This window comes from Chenopodium quinoa, unplaced genomic scaffold, assembly GCF_001683475.1.
Source record: "Chenopodium quinoa cultivar QQ74 unplaced genomic scaffold, ASM168347v1, whole genome shotgun sequence".
NCBI lineage: Eukaryota > Viridiplantae > Streptophyta > Magnoliopsida > Caryophyllales > Amaranthaceae > Chenopodium > Chenopodium quinoa.
In genome coordinates this window covers 1,924,849-1,941,275 of record NW_018744620.1, presented here as the reverse complement: position 1 = coordinate 1,941,275, position 16,427 = coordinate 1,924,849, and the positions used below count along the sequence as shown (strand labels likewise).

At 34.3% G+C, this 16,427-nt stretch overlaps 1 long non-coding RNA gene across 1 annotated transcript; it reads left to right on the top strand.

Moving 5' to 3' along the window:
* The first annotated feature begins 1,032 nt into the window (after positions 1-1,032).
* LOC110700190 lies at positions 1,033-1,528 on the top strand. The gene is made up of 2 exons (XR_002507167.1): positions 1,033-1,078; positions 1,215-1,528. It is a non-coding gene; the product is annotated as an uncharacterized LOC110700190 (long non-coding RNA).
* Positions 1,529-16,427: the final 14,899 nt, after the last annotated feature.

The following is a 16,427-nucleotide window of genomic DNA, read 5'->3' as shown; positions in this document are numbered from 1 at the left end:
CCTACAAGTTGCAGTTTGGTGCAGTCAAAACTGCATTTTAAATATCCTTAGGACTTATTATCTTCTACTTGTTTAAGATACTTATTACTTATTCCTTAATAAATTCGATAAAATCAGACCAAACAAGAAACATTCCGATCAGAACATTTATTATCATTTACTTTTTTTAATTTTAATTGTTTAAATTTTATTCAATATACAATTAACGATATTTAGCATTAAGTAATATCATTTACTTAATGCTAAATATCATTATTTGCGTATTGAATAAAATTATAAGATTACATATTTCTAATGTTCATAAGGGAACGAATCTAATAAGATCCATTTTGATAATATTTCTCTTTATATATTATAGTATTAAAATGCAGTTAAAATTTTAGTCAAAATATTAAATCAGATCAGGTCAGCACAGATAATAAAAATTCAGATCAGACTAGATCAGACCTTATTAAAATCACACCAAATCTCCTTATTTCAGGTGAAGAAAATAAGTTCTTATTGGAAAGTGAGAAAAATAAAAAATGTAAATGTAAAGAATAAAAATTAATGAGTAGTCCTCATTTCAGTTTATAGCGATTAAGAACCAATTTCAAAAACTAAAGCAAACAAGGCCGTTATGGACATCACATTTATTTTGCAATCATCGTAGAAGTCTTTGTCATTGTGTACTAAAATAACTTTTTACTACACTAACTCCCAAAATTTCATGAAATAAATTCCTTATTGGGAACAAAAAACCATCATAATAATCCCCAAAATAATTTTGATCCCATGCTTTCCGGCATTATCCTAGCTGACTATAAGTAAGACAATCCTTCAAAGGGAAGCAACAATTTTAAATAAAACCAGTGTAACTAATTACTACTACAACTTTACTTTGGCCCCCATTTTATCTAGACAAAAGCAGTATGATATTGACACTTTATTAGATGCCGTAACATATAATCATCTTGCATTATTGATTTATTGTTCTATATTTGAAAAGCTAGAAAAAAGAAAAAAAAACAGAGAGAAGAAGAAAGAAAGAATTCACAATTTCATATTATTATCAATAATCAACAAAAAGAAAGAAATGGTACCAATTACAACCTTGGTTAATTTCTTTACGACCACCGTATTATTCATCATAAATCCTTCTGCATTCCAAACACATGATTATTATCAAACTAACCCTTCGGTTTCGGTTTTTGGTGTTGCCTTTATTTATCCAGGTGATCCATTGTTCTTACCTTAGCTTCGCGATTTTGCAAATAGTTTGCACGTTGATCGGTTGATCCTATGTAGAATTGGAATCAGAAACAAATTTTATGCAACTCTTGTATTTTAAGAAGAAGAAGAACAAGGTGGTTGATGGCTTGAGCTGCAATTCGCTCGTCGACTTCCCTTATTTATTTTGGTATAGTGTTTTATACTGTATTAGCTTAAAGTTTAGGATGTTTTAATTTTGTGACTAGTGTATCGAAAGTAATATGAATATTATATTGCTGATTTATGCATGAAATTGCTTTTGCTTATTGTTATAGTACACTGATTTCTTTGCTTAAGTATCATTGTTGTTAATGACTATTGATTTCCGTAACTTTTTAGAGTTGATGTCAATTAAATTATTTTGTGATCATATATTGAACCTATCTTGTTTGATACTTCGTATATACTCCCTCTGAAGTATTGCACTTTATACTATAAAATAAGGGGATTTCAACTTTTGAAGGCTTCAAGAATGAAATAATCAATAAGATTGAAAAGTTAATCTTATAAACAATGGGACAAATTCGGTGTGCCGTGATGCAAATCATTGACTTGAAAATGAAATTCCAACTGTGGTGCTCAATTGTTTTCGCCGACATGTTCACTAAAGTTTACACACCACTCACACACACAAGGGCACTTTTGAGTGAGTGGTGGAGTCACGTAAACTTATGTCCAAAGAAGAAAAATGTGTTTAGTTAATTTTTAGGGAAATTCTACATGGTGACCTCTAGGTGTCAAATTTTCTACGTGGAAGACAAACTTTTTTCCAACTCTCTCAAGTGACACTCTGGTTTTGCAAAATTAAGTGTAGTGTCTTTTTTTTTGGTTTTATGGCTAACTTTTATAATTAAAATGGTTAACCTAAGGTTTATTAATTTAAAAATTAACTAAATTATATTTTAAGATAATAAAATTAAAAAAAAGAAAAAATGAAAATTTAAATTAAAAAACAAAAAAAAAGGAAAAAAAAACCAAAGACCACCAGCCACGTACCCAACGCTGGTGGCCGACCTTCCCCAACCAGCAAGCCCCACCCATAAACCATCCTCTTTGATCCCCCAACCCCACTTTTCTGACCTACCGGAAACCCTCCCCACACCGGAAACCCACCCGTCACTCCCTTTATTTGCGTTTTTCGGCAATTAGAGGAGAAAGAAAGGGAAGGGGCTGCATTTTTGGTGGTTTTGGGGGTGGGGGAGGTGATTTCGAGGGTTGGGGTTGGTGTTATAGGTGGAATCGGGGGTTGGGGGAGAGGATGAAAACAATTTCAGGGACGTGGGTTTCAGGGACGGTACGATTATAGGTGGTTTTGGGTTTTATGGGTGGCGGTTTCGAGGCTGAGGTTGTGGCTATGGCTAGTTTAGGGGGTGGGGGGAGGGAGAGGGGGCCAGTTTTGCAGGGGTGAGGCAGTTTCGGGGAGGGTTTGAGGCTGGGGTTAGAGACAGGGTGGTTTGGTTGGTTGTGGAGGGAATTAGCCACCGCCAATGGTTGTGGTCTGGTTTTGATTTTTCTTTTTTTATTGATTTTTTCTCTAATTTTTTTTGGACCACTTACGACTTGACACGTGTCAAGTGACCTAGAATATTAGGATTTTTTCTTTGTTTTTTTAATTTATTATTTTAAAATATAATTTAATTAATTTTTAAACAAAAAAACCTTAGGTTAACCATTTTAATTATAAAAGTTAGCCATAAAACCAAAAAAAGGACACTACACTTAATTTTGCAAAACCAGAGTGCCACTTGAGAGAGTTGGAAAAAAGTTTGTCTTCCACGTAGAAAAATTGAAATCTGGAGGCCACCATGCAAAATTTCCCTAATTTTTATAAGGTTATACTAAATTGATTTCTCACTATGCATGTTATTTATAGAATTGCCATGCTATATGAAGAGTTGAAGAAGATGAAAGCCAAAGAGTTTAATTAGAATTATGAGGCTTAATAAACCCATTAAACACTCAATTAAAATGGGATCAGAGTTAAGGAGATAATGTTACAAGAGAATCCAAGAGAAAGAAAAGAAAGTCAATAGAATTAATATAGACATGGAAAAAGTCTACTCCACAACCCATCTGTGTGCAAACCTGGTAGGCTACTTGTAGAGTAAACTTATCAAACTCTAGAAAATCCACAAGCCAACCAAGAAGCATGGGTTTTATACTCTTGTAATGTACAAACATGCCAATAACAAATTGTTTTAGTAATGGATAAGGATTATAATAGGACATGGAGATGATCCAACACATGCATACAAATTCATGAAATGTGAAATCAATATGCTAAAGAGAAAAATCAAAGAATAAAAGTCCAACACTTTAAGTCTAACACTAATTCATATTGCACTTTCCCCCACTTTGCATGGCAAAGGTCTCCTATTAAGTACCGAAATTGGACATGGAAAACGTCTCCACAATTCACATGGGGCATATAACGACCAAAATCATAAAAGGAAATTCTATGCACTCATAAAATCATAACCCCCACATGATCTGACAACATTATGTTTAAATTCAAAACATAGTAATAAAACTTACAGAAAAGGAAAATGAAAACATACCTCCATGGTGCATCTAAGAAGTTACCTTAGTGATCGACTAATAACAACCCGGCCAATTAATGATCGCACTTTGATTGTATGGGTATTCACTAAGTATTTTGAGCTCTAGCTTGAAGTATATTTGGACCATTGTTCTTCCCATGATTCGTGTTCGTATCATGTAGAAAATTACTTTTTATTTTATTTTATTTTTTTTTAAATTTTTTTTTAGGATTTAGAAACTAGAAAGTTACTAAATAAACACAACATCAAAGCACTTAATTTTTTTAAGAACTATTTTCCCAAGTTTAAAGAAGTTGTCTTGGTTCCTTCATACAAATGCCAAAAATATCCCAAAAAGAATCAAGTAAGAGCACTTTGGTGTCAAACCATGAAATAATAAACCCTTTCATATTTTAATAAATGTTACACTTTGACCGAATAACACGCATAACGAGACACAACTTTGACTATTAATATCTAATTATATATGTTAGTAAAATTATAGAAAAATTGAAATTATGAAAGTATACATTATAACAAATTTAACAATGTATTATACAATACTTCGTAACATTGGTTTTTTGTACATTAGTAAATTAATCAAGTCAAAACTATTATGTGAATAGAAAAAGAAAAAAAAGTCAAAGTATAACACTTATTAAAACGCGAAGGGAGTATTTAAAGACACTTGAATACTCTATCTTAAGGTGTGCACTAAAGATTAATTTAACAATTATAGCGTGGGTGCAACCAACACCCCAAAATTTGACTAGTTGATAGAGCACCACCAACTATTATTGATTGGGGTCTAACGCATGCCATCAAATACCCTTTAATTACTAGAAATGTCTTAGTTTGAGTGCCTAAAATACCCATCAATGGCACGTGTTGCACCATAATTAATAGTTAGTGGTGTTTTAACTTTGACTGCACGCAAGCTATAATTCATGAGCCTATTTTGTCTGAAAGAAAAAATAATAATTCAAAATATTACACCACAAGGTTAATACAACTTCTTAGTTAACTTTAGACACCTGATTGTGTCTCCCCAAAAACCAAACCCAGTGATGAGTACCTTTCACGTCTTTGACTATGATAAAGGTGAAGAGTTGAAGAGTCTCGTGAATTTCCCTTTAGCCTTAACCATTTCTAGCCTTTCCTTAAATGTTTTAAACAAAAATCATTCATTTCGTGTCGTTAAACCCAAAATCATTTATTTCGTGTCTTTGAAAATCATTCATTTCGTGTCCTCTTTATAAAATCGACAAACCAGATTACTTTGGTCCATGATTTTGGTCTAATTATTGTTTAGTTGGATGAGGCTTGAAAATATCTTTCAAAAGATATATTATAAGCTCAAATCCGATTTAATTACGAATAAGTTATGGCCAAAATAGTAAACCAAACCCAAATCGGACCTAGGTCCACCTTGCCTACGACCCAATGATCATGTGAGGGTCCAAACACCTTAATCCCAATCGTAAACCAATTAGGATTCATTCGAAACTTCTAGAGGTCTCTAGAAGGTTTTAATCTATCCTTTTTGAAATATAAAGATCAAAGAGTTTGAAGTGAATAAAACTCCACTTTTTAATAATCCTTAATATATTCAAATTCAAAGACGTTCAGATATGATTTTTGTGCCTCATAGGTTTTATCCAAATGTTAGATAGTATGATAGCTGTTGAAATTATCTTTCCAATGATATATCATAATCCCAATTCCGAACTATAACGAAAAAGATATGAATGAAATACCAAACTCTATTCAAAACTGACATTTTTCCACTATTTCAATCATATCGTTTTTTCTACAAAAGATATTAATCTGATTCCAATTGGGTTGGAAAGTAGACTTCTAGAGCTTTTCAAATATGTATTTTTTATCTTATTTTTCTGGATCAAAAGTTATGACAAAAAAAAAAACAGCAAAAACTGCTATTCAACGCCCCGCGACAAGCTTGTCGCGTCACAACGGAACCAACGCGCTGCGATAAACTGTCGCGCCGCGATGAAACTAGTTTTACTCCGATTTGAATTCTGACCCTTTTCTGGTCTTTCGCCCCTCTTTTTTCTTATGAATAGAGGTTGTTTCACCCCGTTTTCAATCATTAACAAGCTTGATCACCAACAACCATCATCTAATCCCTCTTTCTAAGCTTTAAGCTTCTTCTCTCTCTTTCTTAGCCTTAGCCTAGCCTAGCCTAAACACATTCCCACACACAACCTTTAATCTTTCCCAAACAAACACTATTCGTCCTTCACAAGCCTTGAATTATCCAAGCCTTCTCGATGTTGCCTTCGACGTCGACGTGAAATGTTGATTGTTCTGAGGGTTTGGTCCCATATCTATATTTCAATTTATATTTGATTTATTTGTTTGATTTAATCTTTCTTGAAGTTTACTAACAAGTGTATTGTTTTCATAGAAAGAGATACAAGGCATCAAAGTAAGTAATTCGATTACTTAACTATTCTTTTAATATAGAAATCATGCTTAAAATATTATGTTAATTCCTAGTGTCATGTTAGGATGTCTTTATGATTTCTAGTATCATGTTAGGATGTCTTAATGTTTCTAGTATCATGTTTAGGGTGTTAACTAATATTTCTAATATCATGTTTGTAGTATCATGTTCAGGCTAAAGCTTTGATTTTTATTATTAGTGACATGCTAGTATTTGTTATTAATCCATTTAATATCATGCCTAGAATCTTGCTAATGATGTTTTTATGATGATATTATTATGATGATGATTGTTGTAATAATTATAAGTTGCTTGGTTATTCATGATTTATTGTTATTGCTTGATCACGCCATTTCTGCAGATTTAAAGGGAATTTGTACTTGAAAACACGCCTAATAAGATAATTAATAATTTGATTTAGGCTAATATGATTTTAATTCAAGTGATCACCAATAAATAGGTTCGATTGTGCATTAATAATCAACCAACGTAGATTAAATATGCTTAGGATTTATTTATTGAATGTATGTTGATCGAAAAGCGCACATTGAATATCATAAGAATTAAAGAAGCCGAATTAGGGCGGGTTCAATATCTTTTAGGTAGGATTCGTACCATCATCCCTGAATATCCAGTCATGGTTCCGGACCCCTATGGAGTTAGTGATCTCCGTGATCGTGAATAGGGAGTAACCTTCACACCCGTGATCAGTTTATAAGTTCCTAAAATTAGTTGGCGACTCTTTTATCTCTAACTTGTTTCCCTTTGGACGCCACTATGCTTAAATGCATGATCACAGTGGGGCTCAAAGTGGAGTTTGAAAAATTCCCTACAATTTTTTGCAACTCCGCTGGGGAGGATTTCTATTTTGATTCCTAAAATTTATTTTGGTAGTCAACTTAGAATTAGTGGATGAGACTTGAAATATTCTAGATATTCATGTGCATAATTTTGATTAACATTGTCGCATAAGCATAAAAAGGTCTGCATTGGAAAGACCATCCGTAATACGTAAAAAAAAATGGTTTCCCCATAACATTTTCCACATTCATATACTTTCTCTATATACATACACCTTCCTTCCAAAATACTATATTCCTACATGATTTCCCCATACATATCATTCAACTCATACATTATACTCTTTCCCCATCTATACATGTTGAATTGAGTTTGAGTCAAGTAATTGACAATTAGTGTCCATGGTTTCCCTTTCCACAACGTTTGGTCAAGAAGAGAAGGACGTTTAATCCAAGACAATACCTTTATACAAGTACTCCTTTTTTATAGACCAGTTCAAAAGAACAGAAAGATAAGAATAGCAGTTAGTCAAGAAGATTTTGTGAAACTTAAAGAAACTATGAATGGACTTGCTGAAATGCTCAAGGGACTCACCACTCGAGTCGAAGACCCTAACAAGCAGGTACCAATTGAAACAATCAAGTCAATGGAGGGAAGCCTGAGTCAAATCTCAATGACTACAAATACTTTGGTATAAGCTTTAAGGGGGTCTCAGTGGATAAGGAACTTCTTCCGCACAAGTTCTCTGGCAATGACATCCCTAAGTTCAAGGCTACTAACAATCCTTATTTTCACCAAAGAGCTTTTGAGACAATTATGGGAATCAAGGGGGTTGATTAGAAAGCTTTCCCCTCACTTTTCTCTCTTTCCTTGGAACCAGTATGTCAACAATGGTTCTTTTCCATGGAATCTGAGAAAATGACTACTTGGGATAGTATTACACATGCCTTCATTATTAAATACAAGTGTAACATTCAAGTTAAAATGACTATAGAGACCTTGAAATCTTAAGGCAAAGGGACAATGAAGGCTTCACCAAATTCTCTACTAGGTGGAAGGACTGCCAAGATGATCACTGTCCCAAATGAAAAAGAATCCATGAGGATGTTCATTAAAAATCTTCAAGACAAATATCAAAAACATTTAAAATATCAACCTTTAAGCACCTTCAAAGCTGTCTATGACATAGGCATTAATATAGAAGATGACCTCTTGAAGGCTAGCATAATGGCAACAATGGCAAGGGCATGAAGATGACAATACTTCTTCCGCTACTTTCCATAGCAACTACATTAACAATAACAATGCCGATGAAATCTGGGACCTTGATAAAGACGCTTCAAAAGCCAAGAAACCCAAAAGAGAATCCACACCTATTGGAATATCCTATTATGTTGCTTTCGATCGTCTCTATGGTCAAGGTTTAATCAAACCTATTGGTCCCAGTAAGGATCCAATCACTAGAAAAGCGATCTTCAAGATGGAATCCCAACTCCTATTGCAAGTACCATCCAGGCAATGGTCATACCACAAATGAATGTTACAGGTTTTAAAACCTCATTTAAGATCTCATCGATGTAAACAAGCTTCCATTCCCTCCAGCTGGCAAGAAGACTAAGTGATGATAAGCACAAAGCACGAGGCGGGATCTAGTGACAAGATTTCATGATCCTTTTCTTATTTTTTGATTTCCCCTCCCCCAACAAGTCTGGCATAAGCACCCTTTATCCTCTTCCTTAGATTTATGAGTTTGATTTTTTACCCTTTCCATTTCAATAAAATGAGCATTTATTTCTTTGCATATGATCATTGCATTGCATTTAAAAAAATAAATAAAAAATCCACGCCGAACTAAGCACAAGGTATACCTATGATTTGAAGCACCCCTTGTAACACATATTATCACCTTTACCCCTTTCAAATATACAATCCTTTCTTTATAAACCACTTTGAGCCTCATTTAATGATAGACCTTCATTTGTTCAACCCACATATACCTAACCTTGGGATGGGATGGTGTGCAACTTATGCAATTTTTAAAGCCAAGCTTGAGTGATTTTTACCAAACTTTTAAAGTTTTTTTTTTTTTAAAAAAAGCAAGTGTGCAAAAGGGCAAGTGTTCGAATGTCTTTGATATGAACACGTCTCGGATTGCGTCTCTTATTGAGTGCTCGATACCGTGCCTGAGTAATATGAATGCCAAGTGAGTGATAGACCGCATGATCGGGATTGCCCACACTTATCTAAAGAAAATTCAAATACAAATCTCAAATGCATTAAAACCAAAAAAAACAAAGTTCAAAAGTGAGTAACCTTAAGCATACAAATACCAAGACTCAAATGCAAGGTTGCACACCTTGGGGGATTTATTTTGGGTCTTGAGCCTTAATCCCTTCTTCTTCAACCTTTAGCCTAACCCCGTTACAACCCTTGAAAGACCTCCTAGAGGTATATACTCACTTGTGCAAGGTTCGGCTAGAGCTACGTTCGGCCTGATTCCTAATGGATACGTAGGCAACTTCACATTGGTGTGCGGTTGTAATAAAATGCATTCACTCACATTCATTAATGATCATATCAAGGGATCTTCAATGCTCATCCCTATCCATTTAGAGCTAGACTTGGGGGCTTGATTCCTACTTCATTACCCTACCCAGCCTAAGAGTCACCATCATTTGGCTCTTCTCAAAATACTTTTCCACACCCTTAGCCTTTGTAGTAGTGTCACTTTCACACACATCACACATACATAGCTAAATAATCCTTTCCTGAGGAACCCTTTGTCATGAGATCTTAATACAACTTTGAAGCATGCCTTGCCATCTTAGAATCACTCATTACCAAAATCATCATCGCATCACAAAGTATGAAATACTTAGCCTCCGCACCTAAATTATGTTAATACTTTCATTACTTTCATCAATTAAGATAGCCTAGGATGCTACAATCCTTGCACCATGAGATACAACATCAATGCATACACTTGATTAAGCTCATTCAACATGCACCGTCACTTGATTCATTATTTTCATCTCTTTTCCATGTGAGGAAGTTCATAAACTTCATTTTTCACCTACACCTTACCTTGATTCATTTTCACATCTTTCTTTTCGGGAGAAAGTCGGTACCCTCCACAAAAATGACGGAAATTTTTTGCTTTTCTACATTTTCGAGTCGCACAAGCAGAATCACAACACAATGCACACACGAGTCATGAACATTGAGTCATGTCTTGTCACTACGTCGAGTTGAGTCCACACTCTATACAAACAAGTCGTACGCACAACATACACATCGAGTCGATTTGAGTACGTTGAGTTGCACATCGAGTCGATCTAAGTACATTAAGTCTTACACAATGAGTCGAGTAACACCAAGCCTTGAGTCAACCTCAAGCCAATCAACTGTCAAGGTTCTTTGGCAAAATTTGATTTTTCTTGCAGGGCTCTAGCACATCATCTATACGGCAATTCTTCCAAGATTGGATTGTCATCTCCTTTGGCAATGTTTCCAAGAGTGGATTGTCGCGCACCTTCTTCAAAGGACAATTTTTCCAAGATGGGATTGTCATCTCCTTTGGCAATGTTTTTTCAAGAGTGGATTGTAGTGCACCTTTTTCAAAGGACAATTTTTCCAAGATTGGATTGTCACCTCTGACAATGTTTCCAAGAGTGGACCGTCACGCTCCTTCTCCCTTTGGCAATATTTCCAAGATTGGATTGTCATCTCCTTTGTCAATGTTTCCAAGAGTGGATTGCCGCGCACCTTCTTCAAAGGACAATTTTTCCAAGATTGGATTTTCATCTCCATTGGCAATGTTTCCAAGAGTGGATTGTCGTGCACCTCTTTCAAAGGACAATTTTTCCAAGATTGGATTATCACCTCTGACAATGTTTCCAAGAGTGGATTGTCGTGCTCCTTCTCATTTGGCAAATTTTTCAAGTTCGGATTTTCATAAATTCATCAAATCCTTGGCAATTTTTTCGACATTAGATTGTCATTCACCCAGTTCCCTATAGTAAATATTTCCCAAAGGATTGTCGTGGGTCTTTAATTTATTCAACTCAATATTTCGGCAAAGGTTCCCCAACGTGGATTGTTATTCATTTCAGTAGTGGCAAATTATCCCGAGACGGATTGTCGATCGGCTCTTTTGGGAAATGTTCCAAGACGTGGATTGTCGATTGTGGCAATATTCTCCTAAAAGGATTGTTGCATAGCATTGGCAAATTTCCAACGTGGATTGCTTTCAAGAGTTATGTTCCAAGGCGTGAATTGTCAAACGTAGATAAATTCTTATGACGGATTGTTACGCAGCATTGACCTAACTTTTCCCAAATTGGATTTTGGCAAATTTTTCAAGATGCGGATTGTCGTTTCATCGTGCCAACATTTCCTATGATGGATTGTTACGTGGCAGTGACAACTTTCCCTAAACCGGATTGTCGCTCATCATTCAAGATTTATGTTGGAAACTATTGCTAAAGTGGATTGTCATCACCCCCTTATGAGAAGACAACACGAGATGTGGCGATTTTTGACGACATTCCCTAAGCTTGTGAAGGTTATCACTTTATTTGAAAAGACGGTTCGTGATGTATCGGTCTTCCACGGTGTTCACTAAGATTGCGGAGGTTGTCACTTGATTTAAGAAAATGGCACGAGATGTGGCGATCTTCGACGAAATTGACTAAGATTGTGAAGGTTTTCAAATAGAACAAATTGGATCCGACAAGATGTCACCTAGAGGCGTATACCCGACGATGTAAGATACGCGTTTCTTAACTCCTTTATTTGTAGAACTAACACTTTATGCAGGTATCGGCGTTAAAAAGAATGATTTAGGATCGCAGAACGTTTTGAATCATTCTCCATCCATATTGATCTACTTTGACTTTTGTATTCAGAACTTACGTTTCTCCAAACTCAGTCAAAGTGGGGGCTTTGTAGACATCTGATTGTGGCTCCCCAAAAACCAAACCAAGTGATGAGTACCTTTCACGTCTTTGATTACGAGTTAGGTGAAGAGTTAAAGAGTCTCGTGAATTTCCCTTTAGCCTTAACCATTTCTAGCCTTTCCTTAAATGTTTTAAACGAAAATATTTCATTTCGTGCCTTTAAACCCAAAATCATTTATTTTGTGTCTTTGAAAATAATTCATTTCGTGTCCTTTTTATAAAATCGACAAACCAGATTATTTTATTCCATAATTTTGGTCCAATTATTTTTTAGTTGGATGGGGCTTGAAAACATCTTTCCAACGATATATTATAACTCCAAATCCAACTTATTACGAATAAGTTATGGCCAAAATACTAAACCAAGCCCAAACCGGACCTAAGTCCGCCTTGCCTACGACCCAATGATCATGTCATGGTCCATATACCTTAATCCCAATCCTAAACCAATTAGGATTCATTAGGAACTTCTAGAGGTCTCTAGAAGGTTCTAATCTATCCTTTTCGAAAGATAAAGATCAAAGAGTTTATAATTGAATAAAACTCCACTTTTTGATAATCCTTGTTCTATTCGAATTCAAAGACATTCAGATATGATTTTCGTGCCTCATAGTTTTTATCCAAATTTTAGATGGTTGGATAGCCCTTGAAATTATCTTTCCAATCATAATCCCAATTCCTAGCTATAACGAAAAAGATATGAATGAAATACCAAGCTCTATCCAAATTTGACACTATCCCATTAAATCGATCATATCTTTTATTCTACAAAAGATATTAATCTAATTCAAATTGGGTTGGAAAGTAGACTTCTATAGATTTCCAATTATATATTATTTATTTTATTCCAAATTATGGATCAAAATTTATGATAAAAACAAAAATCGCAAACAAAGTTATTCAGCGCGCCGCGACAGAACCAGCGCGCAGCGACAAAGCTGTTGCACTACAATGGAACTAGTTTTATTTTGATTCGAATTCTAACTCTTTTCATGTCTTTTGACACTCTTTTTTCTTATAAATAGAGGTCCTTTTTCCCCGTTTTCAATCATCAACAAGCTTGATCACCAACAGTCATCATCTAATCCCTCTTTCTAAGCTTTAAGCTTCTTCTCTCTTTCTTAGCCTTAGCCTTAGCCTAGCCTAGCCTAAACACATTCTCACACAAAACCTTTGATCTTTTCCAAAAAAAACCACCATTCGTCCTTCACGACCCTTGAATACTCCAAGCCCTTCTCGAAATTGCCTTCGACCTTGACGTGAAAGGTTGATAGTTCTGAGGGTTTGGTCCCAAATCTGTATTTCAATTTATATTTGATTTATTTGTTTGATTTAATATTTCTTGAAGTTTACTAACGTGTGTATTGTTTTGATAGAAAGAGATACAAGGCATCAAAGTAAGTAATTCGATTACTTAACTATTCTTTTGATATAGAAATCATGCTTAGAATATTATGTTAATTCCTAGTGACATGTTAGGATGTATTTATGATTTCTAGTATCATGTTAGGATGTCTTAATGTTTCTAGTATCATGTTTAGGGTGTTAAAAAATATTTCTAATATCATGTTTCTCATATCACGTTCAGGCTAAAGTTTTGATTTTTATTATTAGTGACATGCTAAGATTTGTTATTAATCCGTTTAGTATCATGCCTAGAATCTTGCTAATGATGTTTTTATGATGATATTATTATGATGATGATTGTTGTAATAATTATACATTGCTTTATTATTCATGATTTATTGTTATTGCTTGATCACGCCATTTCTGCAGGTTTAAAGGGAATTTGTACTTGAAATCACGCCTAATAAGATAATTAATAATTTGATTTAGGCTAATATGATTTTAATCCAAGTGATCACCAATAAATAGGTTTGATTGTGCATTAATAATCAACCAATGTAGATTAAATATGCTTAGGATTTATTTATTGAATGTATGCTTATCGAAAAGCGCATAATGAATATCATAAGAATTAAGTAGAGACCGATTTAGGGCGGGTTCAATCTCTTTTAGGTAGGATTCATATCATTATCCCTGAATATCCAGTCATGGTTCCGGACCATTACAGAGTTAGCGATCTCCGTGATCGTGAATGGGATGTAACCTTCACACCCGTGAACGGTTTACAAGTTCCTAAAACTTGTTGGTGATTCTTTTATCTCTAACTTCTTTCCCTTTGGACGCCACTATGCTTAAATGCATGATAACACTGGGGCTCAAAGTTGAGTTTGAAAAATTCCCTACATTAACACACCTAAACATCGAAATGATTGCCACCAAATGAATATTTTAAGTGTAATCTAAAAATTAGTAGGTATGTTTTAGCAAACAAGAGTTATGTAGCACAAATAAGAGTCACAAGAAGTAACAACCATAAAAAATTTCTCCCATGAAGAAAATCATATAACGCTTCATAAACGATATCCCATAATTCCCATTCAAATTTTCACTCACTGAAACTTTGATAAATATTACACAGTATCAAGACACAGGAAATATGTAATGTAACCATTTGAGCATTAACAAAGTTTCTATAAAACAATAAATGCATATTAACATATAAACAATAACTAGGAATGATAAACTTTGTAACCATAGTATACTCAACACATAAATCATGGTAATATATATAAATACATACATTCTAAAGATGCTCAACCCCTGAATTATCCAACAATATAGAAGCATGTAAACATTAGGAAGAATTAACTTGCTAACAAAATATATTATTAATTTATTATTATTATTATTATTATTAATATTATAATAATAATAATTATATTAATTATTATTATTAACATTACAATAATTAATAATAATTATATTAATTATAATTATAATTATAATTATAATAATTAATATTAATAATATTATTGTTATTATTATTATTATTATTATAATAATAATAATAATAATAATAATTATTATTATTATTATTATTATTATTATTATTATTATTATTATATAAAACCAGTTTTCAATTTCAAATAAAAACAATTTTAATTTTTAATTTATTTTGTTTAACAATTTAAATAAATAGCAAATGTTATATTAAAATGAAATACTAAGCCAATATAAAATATTTATAGCTCAAAGCCTAAACTAAGAGATATCTTCAAATTGAATAAGCAATACTCAAATTAAACAACCAAATTTATGTTTGTTTAACTACTTAGAAAATATTTATAGTTTGTAGATGATAAAGATCTATAATTCAGCGAAGAACTGCATTTTGGGTTAGGAATTGAACTTGAACTTGAATATATAGTCTTCATAGCAACAGTTATTGATGAGCGGCATTTATGCCACTATTTCACCCCTTTTTAGGGAGGATTTTCCCTCATTTGTCACTTGTTTGCGCCTTCTCTAGTCATTTTTGCCCTTATTTTGGTTATATTTGCTTTCTCTTGTGTTTTTCTTCCTCTTTTCGCTTTTCTTGTGTTTTCTGTCCTTTTTATCTTTGTTTTGTAGGTTTTTGGGTGCTTTTTGTTGAAGGAAGATGAGATATGCTTGGTCAAGGAGTGAAGAGATGCCAAATAGAGAGGCGCGCTGCCACCCAAAAGGACCGCGGGCGCGGGCTTCTTAGACACGGGCGAGAAGAAGAGATTTTGGAGGTTCACTCAAGAAACTTTAGAAGGCTGCCCGCGCCTTAGGAGAGGGCTCTCCCCAGACTACCGCGGGTGCGACCCATGGTGTCGCGGGCGCGGCCCCCTACTAGCCATTGTCCCCCTGTTCTTGCGCCGCGGCCTCTCCTTTGTCGAGAGAGGCCTCTCCATCAGCCACCGCGGGCGCAGTGATCCAAGTCGCGAGTGCGGTCCCTGAGGTCTACTTTATTCTTCAGGGGATTCCGGTTCCTCCGGATATAGATCTATCCTCAGTATACTCATCTCCTTGTCCGAACCCAGCAGAGAGAGGGCGCGGTGCAGCTTGAGAAGGCGCGATTTAGTTCGTTATTTCCGGATTTGAAGATTAAGCTTGAGAAAGTTGCTTAATCTTCAAGTTTCATCATTGTAATCAAGATTTCTTCAAGTTTTCTTCAATCTAATGCAAGTTAACTCATGTTTTCTTCATCAATCAAGCTTCATAGTAGTAATCTCTTAACTCAGTCCTTTTTGTTTGGGTTCATTGCTTTTAATATTGTTGATCTTCATCTATTTCCTTGATTTTACTCGTTTGATTGATTTACTTTGATTTTGAATTATGTTTTGCTTTGTTAAGATTGAATTCATGCTTAGTGTAGTTGTGATGGCTATTTTCTCTTCTCTATCTTTGATTTCTACCTAGGGAAGGGGGTGAAGATCATGATTAGCTTGGATTACAGTGATGATTGATTGGATATTGCTTTGAGTTGATGATTTTGTGCTTAAATTGCTTGGAATTATTGATGTACACCTTTAATTCCAA